This window comes from Arachis ipaensis, chromosome B4 (assembly GCF_059453495.1).
Source record: "Arachis ipaensis isolate K30076 ecotype BB chromosome B4, ASM5945349v1, whole genome shotgun sequence".
Classification (NCBI taxonomy): domain Eukaryota; kingdom Viridiplantae; phylum Streptophyta; class Magnoliopsida; order Fabales; family Fabaceae; genus Arachis; species Arachis ipaensis.
Window position 1 is genome coordinate 48,359,494 of NC_142439.1, and position 14,190 is coordinate 48,373,683.

At 40.9% G+C, this 14,190-nt stretch overlaps 1 non-coding gene across 1 annotated transcript; it reads right to left on the reverse strand.

The window, feature by feature from the left end:
• Window positions 1-817: 817 nt before the first annotated feature.
• On the reverse strand, window positions 818-921 carry LOC148567474 (small nucleolar RNA R71). The gene has a single exon (XR_015882096.1). It is a non-coding gene; the product is annotated as a small nucleolar RNA R71 (small nucleolar RNA).
• Window positions 922-14,190: the final 13,269 nt, after the last annotated feature.

Consider the following 14,190-nt stretch of genomic DNA (forward strand, 5'->3'; position numbering starts at 1 on the left):
TGGAAGATCACTAGATTGAGCATTTTTATTTTGTGAATTTCATTTTCTGTTTGAGTGATTTACTTTCTGTTTTAGTTAAACTTCTTCCCTTCCCCCTCTACTCTTTTGTTTTTCTTTGTTATTTTCAGTTCTGTTTGCTAACCCACTAACTGTTTGATATATTGCATCACCCACAACTAACAGTAAATCTGACACAAATACTTTCTGCACCTATCTTTTCTTGCTTACACTTGATGGTTGTATGACAGAGAGAAGAAGCGGGGCTTCAACTTCCTTCGATTCTGAACCTGAGAGGACCTTCCTTAGATTAAGGAGGGAGGCAAGAGGAAAGAAAGTGGTTGGTACTGAGGAAGAAGAGGAATTCTTTGAACCCAACATGGAAAACCATCATGAAGAAGAAGATCACAACCATGGGGGAGGAGGTAGAGCAAATCATGCTGGGGAGGATAGAAGAGTTTTGGGCTCTTACATCAATCCAAACCCAGGCAATTGTGGAAGTAGCATCCAAAAGCCAACAATCCATGCCAACAACTTTGAACTTAAACCACAGCTCATCACCCTTGTTTAGAACAATTGTTCGTTTGGAGGAGGTGTTCAAGAAGACCCCAATCAACATCTAACCACCTTCCTGAGGATATGTGACACAGTAAAGTCTAATGGTGTTCATCCTGACACCTATAGACTGCTCTTGTTTCCATTCTCACTTAGGGACAAAGTAGCCAAGTGGCTGGAATCTTTCCCAAGGGAAAGCTTGACAACTTGGGAAGACGTGGTGAACAAATTCTTAGCAAGATTTTACCCTCCTCAACGAATCAATAGGCTGAGAGCTGAGGTCCAAACTTTCAGGCAACAAGATGGTGAGACTATATATGAAGCATGGGAGAGGTTCAAGGACTTAACAAGGAGGTGTCCACCTGACATGTTCAACGAATGGGTGCAGCTGCACATTTTCTATGAAGGGCTCTCTTATGAGTCAAAGAAGGCCGTAGACCATTCATCCGGAGGATCTTTGAATAAGAAGAAGACTATTGAGGAAGCCATAGATGTTATTGAAACAGTAGCAGAGAACGACTACTTCTATGCTTCCAAAAGAGGGAACACAAGAGGAGTAATGGAGCTAAACAATGTAGATGCTCTGTTGGCCCAAAACAAGCTCATTACCCAGCAGCTGGCTGACCTCACCAAGAAGATGGAGAGGAACTAAGTAGCAGCAATCTCAACTTCATCAACAACCCAAGAAGAAGTGAATAAAGAAGCAGAGGGTAGTCAGGAGCAAGCCAACTACATTGGGAATTCACCAAGGAAAAACTATGATCCATACTCCAAGACCTACAACCCTGGATGGAGAAACCACCCAAACTTTGGATGGGGAAGTGAGAAAGATCAATACCAAGACCAGAGACGTTACAACCCCCACAACAACACTTCTCCACACGCCTATCAAAACCAAAATAGCACATCTGCTCCGAATCATCCATCAATTGATGACAAGCTCTCTAAGATCGAAACCTTAATTGAAGGAGTATGCAAAGACATTCGAAACAGTAAAGCATTCAAAGAGGAAGTGCAGTCAAATATGCAGAATTAAAATGCTGCCATCAAGAAACTGGAGACACAAATCAGCTATCTATTTAAGTAACTTCCGAACCACAACCTTTGCTATGATGCCAATTCAAGCAAAAAGGAGGAGTGTCAAGCTATCACACTTAGGAGTGGGAAGGAACTGAAGGAACTGCCCCAAAAACCAAAAGAAGAAGGCTCAAATGAAAAGGGAGAAGAGCAAGATGGAGTTCAACCTCCCACGCCAAGTCCACAGAAAGGAAAAGGGATGCCACAACTGAACATCTCAAGAGCCCCATATCCCCAGCTATTGAAGAAAAAGGAAGATGACAACCAGTTCTTGAAATTTTTGGAAATCTTCAAGAAACTACAAATCAACATACCCTTTGCTGAAGCCATAGAACAAATGCCACTCTATGCCAAGTTTTTGAAGGAGCTGATGACTAAGAAGAGAAGCTGGAAGAACAATGAGACTGTGATACTAACCGAAGAGTGTAGTGCTATCATTCAGCATAAACTACCCCAGAAACTGATGGATCCTGGGAGTTTTCAGATCCCTTGTATTATAGGAGAAATCACAGTAGAGAAGGCTCTTTGTGACTTAGGGGCCAGCATCAATTTGATGTCAGTAGCTATGATGAGAAAGATGAAAATTGAGGAGGCTAAACCAACAAAAATGGCCCTACAACTGGCAGACCGATCGCTCAAATTCCCTCACGGGATAGTAGAGGATTTACTGGTAAAAGTGGGAGATTTCATATTTCCAGTAGATTTTGTGGTGCTGGACATGCAGGAGGACGCCAAGACCTCCATCATCTTGGGAAGGCCATTTTTGGCCACTGCTGGAGCTGTCATTGATGTTCAGAAGGGTGACCTCACCCTCAGGTTACACAATGAGAAGATGACATTCAATGTGTTCAAGGCCATGAGTTACCCACCAGAACAATTGGGGGAATGCATGAGGTTAGATGCACTTGAGGATGAAGTGCAGGAGAATTTTGAAGAAGAAGAACCTCAAGAGGACGAGTGATTGGTGGAGGAAGAATCTAAATCAAGTGAAGAGGTGGCCACAACAGAAATACATATACCAGATGCACCAAAGGAAGGGAACGAAAAGTCAAAAGCACCCAAACTTGAACTCAAAGCACTGCCAACCACTCTCAAATATGCATATCTAGGAGAAAATGAAAACTACCCAGTGATCATAAATTCATCCCTCAGTCAAGATCAAGAGGACGAGCTACTCAAGGTGCTGCGGGAGCATAAGGATGCCATTGGATGGACCCTTGCTGACTTGAAGGGAATCAGTTTAGCCATATGCATGCATAAAATACTGTTGGAAGATGATGCCAAGCCATCCATTCAATCCCAAAGAAGGCTGAACCCAATCATGAAGGAAGTGGTGCAGAAAGAGGTTATGAAGCTTTGGCAAGGAGGGGTCATATACCCAATTTCGGACAGCCCTTGGGTTAGCCCCATACATGTTGTGCCCAAGAAGGGAGGAATCACTGTGGTTACCAATGAGAAGAACGAGCTCATACCTACAAGGACTGTCACAGGATGGCGGATGTGTATAGACTACAGAAAACTCAATGAGGCTACACGAAAAGACCATTTTCCCCTTCCATTCATGGATCAGATGTTGGAAAGACTTGCAGGGCACACATATTATTATTTTCTCGACGGTTATTCAGGATATAACCAAATAGTGGTTGATCCCAGAGACCAAGAGAAAACCTCATTTACTTGTCCGTATGGAGTGTTTGCCTATAGGCGCATGCCATTTGGGTTATGTAATGCCCCTGCAACTTTCCAACGCTGCATGCTTTCTATCTTTTCAGATATGATAGAAAAATTTATTGAAGTTTTTATGGATGATTTCTCGGTATTCGGAGATTTCTTTCCTAGTTGCCTACATCACCTCGCCTTGGTATTAAAAAGATGCCAAGAGACCAATTTGGTCTTGAACTGGGAAAAATGCCACTTCATGGTGACAGGAGGAATAGTTCTTGGTCACAAGGTCTCTCACCAAGGCATTGAGGTTGATAGAGCTAAAGTAGAACTTATTGAAAAACTACCCCCACCCAGTGATGTCAAGGCAATTCAGAGTTTTTTAGGGCATGCTGGTTTTTACAGAAGGTTCATTAAAGATTTTTCAAAGATAGCCAAGCCCTTAAGCAATCTCCTTGTATCTGATACACCATTTATCTTTGATGAAACATGCATGCTAGCATTTGCACATTTGAAAATGAGGTTATCCTCTGCTCCTATCATTTCCCCACCTGATTGGAACCTATCATTTGAATTGATGTGTGATGCATCTGATTTTGCAGTTGGGGCAGTGTTAGGACAAAGGAAAGATAACTGAGTTCGTGTGATATACTATGCTAGCAAAGTCCTTAATAAAACTCAAAGAAACTATACCACTACTGAAAAGGAGTTGCTAGTAATAGTTTTTGCATTTGACGAATTTAGATCATACCTCATTGGTGCTAAAGTGATTGTCTTTACAGATCACACAGCACTTAAATATTTGTTTGCCAAGCAAGAATCAAAGCCAAGACTAATAAGGTGGATCTTACTGTTGCAGAAATTTGATATTGAAATCAGAGACAAGAAAGGAGTGGAGAACAAGGTGGCAGATCACCTATCCAGAATCCCTCATGATCAAGATGGAGGAAATGATACAAATGTGAACGAGCTCTTCCCTAATGAGCAGTTGATGACAGTTCACAAAGCACCATGGTTTGGAGATATTGCAAATCTCAAGGAAACTGGGGCATTACCCCTAGGGATCAATAAACATCAAAAAAGGAAGCTCATGAATGATGCAAAATACTTTGTCTGGGACGAGCCATATCTCTTCAAGAAATGTTCAGATGGAATCCTTAGAAGATGTGTTTCAGAAGAAGAAGGAAGAGAAGTCTTGTGGAATTGCCACGGTTCATATTATGGCGGGCACTTTGGAGGGGACAGAACTGCAGCAAAGGTGTTACAAAGCGGATTCTTTTGGCCCACCCTTTTCAAGGATGCCAAGGAACTAGTAAAAAGCTGCAATGAATGTCAAAGATCTGGAAACCTGCCCAAAAGAAACGCCATGCCACAAAATTTCATCTTGGAACTGGAACTGTTTGATGTGTGGGGAATAGATTTCATGGGACCATTCCCAACCTCATATGCAAACAAGTACATCCTGGTAGCAGTGGATTATGTTTCCAAGTGGGTAGAGGCTATTGCAACCCCAACTAATGATAACAAGGTAGTCATGAACTTCCTCAAGAAGAATATCTTTAGCCGGTTTGGAGTCCCAAGAGCCCTCATCAGTGATGGAGGGAGCCACTTTTGTAACAAACCACTAGAAGCTCTCCTCATACGATATGGGGTAAAACACAAAGTAGCCACACCTTACCATCCTAAAACAAGTGGGCAAACTGAGATATCCAACAGAGAGCTGAAGAGGATCCTAGAAAAGACTGTGGGCGCATCTAGAAATGATTGGTCGAAGAAGCTGGATGATGCTCTTTGGGCATACAGAACAGCATTCAAAACTCCACTTGAAATGTCTCCATATCAACTGGTCTATGGGAAGGCTTGTCATTTACCACTGGAGCTGGAACACAAAGCTCTCTGGGCCATCAAGATACTAAATTTTGACAGCATTGCTGCTGGTGCAAAAAGGATCTTGCAGCTGCAAGAGATGGAGGAATTCAGGTCACAAGCCTATGAAAACACTAAGATGTATAAAGAAAAGGCAAAGAGAAAACATGACATGCATCTTGCGCCCAGGAGTTTCGAAAAGGGGCAGCGAGTACTCCTTTACAATTCTAAATTAAGGCTGTTCCCAGGAAAACTCAAGTCAAGGTGGTCCGAACCTTTCATAGTTACGAAAGTATCACCATATGGCCACATCGAAATCACGGATGAAGGTTCAGAGAGGACTTTTACAGTGAATGGACAAAGACTCAAGCATTATCTGGGCAACCTGGGGGAAAACCCCAGAGTAAAGTACCATCTCAAGTAATTAAGGACTCGTCGAGCTAGCGACGATAAAAGAGCGCTCTGTTGGGAGGCAACCCAACCTCAGGTAGTTTCACTTTCATCTTTATTTCAATAAAAAAAATCATCACAAGTCGTTTCCCCTGTATTGTAAGGAGCTAAGTTTGGTGTTCCACACCAGAACAATCCAAGAGTGATGGTGTAATTCTAAGTTTGGTGTTCCACCAAAGGACATTGGTTAGAACTACACTCTACTCCAAAAGAACATTGCTAGCTCCACCCAATCAAGAGAAACCACTTAGATGTAGTTAGACTATAGGTGATCATTGCTTTGTGACAATAACATATGGGGTTCTCTGCATATGTACAATGTTTGCACTGGGCAAGGAACTAAGTTTGGTGTTCACACACCAAATTAAGTTCAAAAAGCACCAGCATACATGCAAACTAACTATGTCTCAAGTGCTTTGGGAACAAGCAACTTCCAGTAACCTTGCAGGAATCTTATGAGGAAATGGTGCACCTTCACCCAAAGAAGCGAGGCAGCAAAAACTAGGATGATGACAAAGAGAGAGGGCAACCAGAAATCATCACTCGGAGGTTGTATTGTTACTTAATTCCATTGTACTCAGAATTGTTGAAAATTGGAAGTCCGAATGCACTTTTGATTTGTAGTTACTCGTAGTTGAACCCTTTTTTAAATTCTGTCTTTTAAGTTCTGAATAGGTCTATGTACACTAGTCTTTATGTCACTGCATCCCTACTTTACTTACTTGTATGCTTGTCCCTTTTTAATCAAATGAAGAGAGAATGTTTATGTTTCAAAAGACCAGAGTGGAGTTCACACTATGGAGTACATTCATGAGTTTATGGTATGATCATAAGTTAGCTAAGTTGGTTCAATCATAAGGTGGGATGACAACTATCTGGCCTGAATACTTTGCTTTGAACACACCTCATGAGACTAAGTATATGACAAGATCCTAATAAGAGAAAGAGAAAAGAATAATGAAAGTGAAAAAAAAACAAAAGAAAAAGAGTAAGCAATAAGGCTAGGCACCAATGGTTTTGATCTTAAGATATGTGTCTGTGGTATTCCTGTGTGAGGGATCTACTTGGATGAATAAGCTCTTAGGGGTGCTTTATCACCTGGTAACTTGGGTTAACTAACCCGGGATTATCGGCTGAAAGTCCATTATCAAGAGTAACCCTCACCACAGAGCATTTAGTAACCCAAAGAGGTGCTGGACACCAAGGTCTCAAGAAGGAAAATAAATGAACTATATGCCTGTGGTGTGTATGTATGGGGGAGAGACTTGAGGGAGTAAGTCCTTAGGGGTGCTTCAACACCTAGCACCTTGAACCAACTGGTTCGGGAGTGTTGGCTGAAAGCTTATCTTAAAAAGTTGCCCCCTTACAGAGCACTTAGCCTAAGAACACCAATAAGTTCTGAAATGACAATAAAGGGATCAATGAATAAAAGTCTCATGGCATGTAAGCAAAGTGAGTGTTTTAAGACATGATAAAGGTCTGAAAGCCAGGAATGAACCTAAGTTGCTATGCATGAAACCACCATAAAATCAGTGATATGACTTCCACAAGAATGACTCATTGCTCTTGGCATTCCATTCATCATTCTCTTGTTCCAGTACTTGCTTAGGGACAAGCAAGCTTTAAGTTTAGTGTTGTGATGCCAGGGCATCTTGGCCAGTTTTACTGACCTATTCTTTACTGTTTTTAGGTTAGTTTCATGCATTTCCTTAGGAAATAAGCTAGTTTTGGGTAGATATTCACTTACACCTTGATTCAAGCATACATTGTGCATTTTACATTATTTCATGAGGATTTTGCATAAGTTTAGTGACAAATTGTATGTTGCATTACCCATGACTTAGACTAGAACTTTGATGCACTCTATTGCTTGATTTCAGGACCAAAGGAAGCAAGGAATGGGAGGTAACTTGCAAAGTTAATGAGAAAAGTAATTGCCAATAACGCTCTCGAAGCCATCATTGACCACGTTAAGAGTCACGTTAACTAAGTTAACGTGAACTCTAACGTGGAGAAGGGAAGTTGAGCCAACGTTAGTGACACTTAACATTGTCACTAACGTTGGCAGATGCTCATAAGTGGCCACGTTAGAGTCCACGTTAACTTAGTTAACGTGGCCTCTAACGTTAGAAAGGGGGAGAAATGCCAACGTTAGTGACATTCAACATTGTCACTAACGTTGGCCTAAGGAGAAACATACCACGTTAACTCCCACGTTAACTTGGTTAACGTGGGAGCTAACGTAGGAAGCAAGAGTGGTCGACAACATTAGTGACACCCAACATTGTCACTAACGTTGAAAGCAACCACACAACCCCCCAAAGAGCCACGTTAACTTCCACGTTAACTTAGTTAACGTGGAAGCTAACGTTGATGAGTGAAAGAATGGCCAACGTTAGTGACACTCAACATTGTCACTAACGTTGGGGATGGCTAAGCATGGCCACGTTAGAAGCCACATTAACCTAGTTAACGTGGACTCTAACGTGAGGCATAGGGGCACCTTGGAACGTTAGTGACAATGTTGAGTGTCACTAACGTTCTCGAAGGATGGCAAACCCACGTTAAAGAGCCACGTTAACTAAGTTAACGTGGGCTCTAACGTGGGAACAAAGGGGGCTTTTCAAAGTTATTGGAAATGTTAAGTCTAAATAACGTGTGCGAAGGACTTAGAGGCAACGTTAGTGGCAACGTTTATGCCACTAACGTTGAAGTTAACGTGGCTTTTACTTAGTAACGTTAGTGAGAAAGTTGATTGTCACTAACGTTCTCGAACTCATATTTTCACTAAACGTTAACACCCCTAACGTCCTGAGCTAAAGTCTCTGCCCACTTCACATTTTCTCTCTGCAAGTAAAGCCAAGCCCAAATGAAGAAAAGAACTGCTTCAAACTCAAGATCCAAAGGCCCAAGACTTGAAGAGCCAACTAGAAGCTGAGAGAAGTAGTATATATAGGAGTAGTTTTGAATTGTTAAAGGAGTTCGGGAGGTTGGAAAAAGAGAACTACTCTCTGTATTTTACTTTCTCTGCATTTTCTAGTTTTATGATGTATTCTCCATCTTTGTTTTCATTTTCAAGAGCTATGAACAACTAAACCCCTTTCATTGGGTTAGGGAGCTCTGTTGTAATTTGATGGATCAATACTAATTTTCATTATTCTTCTTCTATCTTTTCTCTTGATTTTACTTGAAAGCTTTTGATCTTCATCCAATTGAGTAGTTATCTTGGAAAAGAAGCTATTCAAACTTGGATCTCTTTTGAACCTTGAAAGAGGAATGAAGAGATCAAGCTAGAAATGCTTTCTCATGTTGGACCAAATTGGGTTTGGATGGGTATGTGACTATAACCCTCTCAATACTTGATTTGGGAAATGTATGTGGTATAATCAGTGACCATACTTCATCTCTTCTCATGAGCAATTGACCAAGGAATTGGCTATTGATCAAGACTTGAGAGATTGAATTGCAAGAAATTGTAATTCAATCAATTAAGATTGCCAAGGAGATCAATGAGTGCATTGATTGAGGAAGAGATGAAAATGAACTTGATCCGGAGAATTGCAACATCTCCTAAGCCCAATGATATCCCTATCTCTGATCTTACCCATTCTCTTTAATTTCTGCCATTTACTTTTATGAGCAAATCCGTCATTCCCATTTACAATTCTGCAATTTATTTTCAGTCATTTACTTCCAGTCCTTTAATTCTAGCATTTACTTTTCTGTTATTTACATTCCCACTATTTTATTTTCTGCAACTCTCAACCCAAATTCTGGATTCGCTCAACTAGAACATTCTTCTTATTAAAGTTGCTTGATCAATCAATCCCTGTGGGATTCGACCTCACTCTATTGTGAGTTTTTACTTGACGACAAATTCGGTACACTTGCCGAAGGGAGATTTGTTGCAAGACAAGTTTTCCGTGCATCATCGACCTCACTCTATTGTGAGTTTTTACTTGACGACAATTCGGTATACTTGCCGAAGGAAAATTGTTGAGAGACAAATTTCCGTGCATCAGCTGTTGAGAAACCATCATCAAGCAATGAGAATGAAGGTACTAAAAAAAAGGTACTTAAGGGTTGGAGGGATAAGAAAATCCCCACTAAAGGCCTCTCACTTGGCATGAGAGTTGTCTTCACAGACAGCCCAGTGATTCCACATATGGTGAACAAGATCCTGTCTCTAGAACACGTGGAGCTCATCCATGAGAGCATAGGGAATAAGTTCACTGTAAGGGGGCAAAATTTTGAGCCCCTAACTATCTCCGTAAAGGAGATGACCGTCTAGCTAGTGACGTTAAAGAAGTACTTGTTGGGAGGCAACCCAACCATAATTATAGTATTTCTATTTTTAGTTATTTCTATTTGAGTTATATTAAGTTATTTTCAGAATTCTTTTTTTCTTTTAGAATTTGTGATCATGTGTAGCAAAACAAAGATGGAGAGATTCCGAGATGGAAACAGAACACCCTGAAGTAGACCCCTTGCTGGCGTTGAACGCCAGATAAGGAGGCAGGAGGGGCGTTCAACGCCCGATATGGGTAAGAAAGCTGGTGTTGAATGCCACACAGGGAGAAGTGTGGGTGTCCAACGCCCAAGAGGGAGCAGTGGTGCACGAAATTGTGATCATCAACAATGGCGCCAAAGGACTTGGAGCTCTCAAACGTGAATCACACTTTGTCACAATTCCGCACAACTAACCAGCAAGTGCACTGGGTCGTCCAAGTAATAAACCTTACGTGAGTAAGGGTCGATCCCACGAAGATTGTCGGCTTGAAGAAAGCTATGGTCATCTTGTAAATCTCAGTCAGGCGGATTCAAATGGTTATGGAGGATTGATAATTCAAAGATGAATAAAACATAAAATAAGATAAAGATAGAGATACTTATGTAATTCATTGGTAGGAATTTCAGATAAGCGTATGAAGATGCTTTGTTCCTCTCGAACCTCTGCTTTCCTATTGCCTTCTTCCAATCATTCATACTCCTTTCTATGGCAAGCTTCATGTTGGGCATCACCATTGTCAATGGCTACTTCCCGTCCTCTCAGTTAAAATATTCTACGCACGCTGTCACCGCACGGCTAATCATCTGTCGGTTCTCGATCATATTGGAATAGGATCCATTGATCCTTTTGCGTCTGTCACACGCCCAACAGTCGCGAGTTTGAAGCTCGTCACAGTCATCCCTTCCCAGATCCTACTCAGAATACCATAGATATGGTTTAGACGTTCCGGATCTCAGGAATGGCCGCCAATAATTCAAGCCTATACCACGAAGGTTCTAATCTTAGATTAGAAACCCAAGAGATACACATTCAAGCTTGTTTGCATGTAGAACAGAAGTGGTTGTCAAGCACGCGTTCATAGGTGAGAATGGTGATGAGTGTCACATAATCATCACATTCATCATGTTCTTGGATGCGAATGAATATCTTGGAGAAGAAATAGACTTGAGTTGAATAGAAAAACAATAGTACTTGTATTAATTCATGAAGAACAGCAGAGCTCCACACCTTAATCTATGGTGTGTAGAAACTCCACCGTTGAAAATACAAAAGTAATGAAGGTTCATTGGCTTCGGCCCCAGAGGGGGAACCAGAAGAACCAAGACGAAAATACAATAGCAAAAGGTCCTATTTATAGAGAACTAGTAGCCTAGGGTTTACAGAAATATGTAATTAATGCAGAAATCTTCTTCCGGGCCCACTTGGTGTGTGCTTCGGCTGAGCATTGAAGCTTCCATGTGTAAAGACTTTTCTTGGAGTTAAATGCTAGCTTTTGTGCCAGTTTGGGCGTTTAACTCCAGCTTTTGTGCCAGTTCTGGCGTTAAACGCCAGAATTCTTGAGCTGACTTGAAACGCCTATTTGGGCCATCAAATCTTGGGCAAAGTATAGACTATTATATATTGCTGGAAAGCCCAGGATGTCTACTTTCCAGCGCAATTAAGAGCGTGCCATCTGGGCTTCTGTAGCTCCAGAAAATGAACTTCGAGTGCAGGGAGGTCAGAATCCAACAACATCTGCAGTCCTTTTTCAGCCTCTGAATCAGATTTTTGCTCAGGTCCCTCAATTTCAGCCAGAAAATACCTGAAATCATAGAAAAATACACAAACTCATAGTAAAGTCCAGAAGAATGATTTTTATTTAAAAACTAATAAAAACATAATAAAAACTAACTAAAAACAATGCCAAAAAGCGTATAAATTATCCGCTCATCACAACACCAAACTTAAATTGTTGCTTGTCCCCAAGCAACTGAAAATCATATAGGATAAAAAAAAGAATAGAATGTTCAATGAATTCCAAAAACATCTATGAAGATCAGTATTAATTAAATGAGCGGGGCTTTTAGCTTTTTGCTTCTGAACAGTTTTGGCATCTCACTTTATCCCTTGAAGTTCAGAATGATTGGCATCTATAGGAACTCAGAATCCAGATAGTGTTATTGATTCTCCTAGTTAAGTATGTTGATTCTTGAACACAGCTACTTTATGAGTCTTGGCCGTGACCCAAAGCATTTTGTTTTCCAGTATTACCACCGGATACATAAATGTCACAGACACATAACTGGGTGGACCTTTTCAGATTGTGATTCAGCTTTGCTAGAGAACCCAATTAGAGGTGTCCAGAGCTCTTAAGCACACTCTTTTTGCTTTTGGACCACGACTTTAACCGCTCAGTCTCAAGTTTTCACTTGACACCTTCACGCCACAAGCACATGGTTAGGGACAGCTTGGTTTAGCCGCTTAGGCCAGTATTTTATTCCTGTGGGCCCTCCTATCCACTGATACTCAAAGCCTTGGATCCTTTTTATTTTACCCTTGCCTTTTGGTTTAAAGGGCTATTGGATTTTTCTGCTTGCTTTTTCTTTTTCTTTCTTTCTCTCTCTTTTTTTTTTCGCATATACTCTATTTTTTTCTGCAAGCTTTTCACTGCTTTTTCTTGCTTTAAGAATCAATTTTATGATTTTTCATATTATCAAATAACATTTCTCCTTTTCCATCATTCTTTCAAGAGCCAACAATTTTAACATTCATAAACAACAAATTCAAAAATATGCACTGTTCAAGCATTCATTCAGAAAGACAAAAGTATTGCCACCACATCAAAATAATTAATTTGTTATAAAATTCGAAATTCATGCACTTCTTTTTCTTTTTCAATTAAAAACATTTTCCATTTAAGAAAGGTGATGGATTCATTTTCATTGCATTAAGGCATAGACACTTAGACACTAGTGATCATGTAATAAAGACACAAACATAAATAAACATAAAAATTTGAAAAACAGAAAATAAAGAACAAGGAAGTTAAAGAACGGATCCACCTTAGTGATGGTGGCTTGTTCTTCCTCTTGAAGATCTTATGGAGTGCTTGAGCTCCTCAATGTCTCTTCCTTGTCTTTGTTGCTCCTCTCTCATAACTCTTTGGTCTTCTCTAATTTCATGGAGGAGGATAGAATGCTCTTGGTGCTCCACCCTTAGTTGTCCCATATTGGAACTTAATTCTCCTAGGGAGGTGTTGATTTGCTCCCAATAGTTATGTGGAGGAAAATGGATCCCTTGAGGCATCTCAGGGACCTCATGATGAGGAATTTCCTCATGGTCTTGTCCATGAGTGGGATCTCTTGTTTGCTCCATCCTTTTCTTAGTAATGGGCTTGTCCTCATCAATGAGGATGTCTTCTTCTATGTCAATTCCAGCTGAATTGCAAAGGTGATAAATGAGATGAGGGAAGGCTAACCTTGCCAAAGTAGAGGACTTGTCTGCCACCTTGTAGAGTTCTTGGGATTTAACCTCATGAACTTCTACTTCTTCTCTAATCATGATGCTATGAATCATGATAGCTCGGTCTATAGTAACTTCAGAACGGTTGCTAGTGGGAATGATTGAGCGTTGGATGAACTCCAACCATCCCCTAGCCACGGGCTTGAGGTTATGCCTTCTTAGTTGAACCGGCTTCCTTCTTGAATCTCTCTTCCATTGAGCGCTCTCTTCACAAATGTCTATGAGGACTTGGTCCAACCTTTGATCAAAGTTGACCCTTCTAGTGTAGGGGTGCGCATCTCCTTGCATGATGGGCAAGTTGAATGCCAACCTTACATTCTCCGGACTAAAATCTAAGCATTTCCCCCGAACCATTGTAAGCCAATTCTTAGGGTCCGGGTTTACACTTTGATCATGGTTCTTGGTGATCCATGCATTGGCATAGAACTCTTGAACCATTAAGATCCTGACTTGTTGAATGGGGTTGGTGAGAATTTCCCAACCTCTTCTTCAAATCTCATGTCGGATCTCCGGATATTCATTCTTTTTTAGCTTAAAAGGGACCTCGGGGATCATCTTCTTCTTGGCCACAACATCATAGAAGTGGTTTTGATGCACCCTTGAGATGAATCTCTCCATCTCCCATGACTCGGAGGTGGAAGCTTTTGCCTTCCCTTTCCTCTTTCTAGAGGTTTTCCGGCCTTAGGTACCATAAATGGTTATGAAAAAATAAAAAGCAACGCTTTTACCACACCAAACTTAGAAGGTTTGCTCGTCCTCGAGTAAAAGAAGAAAGAAGATAGTAGAAAAAG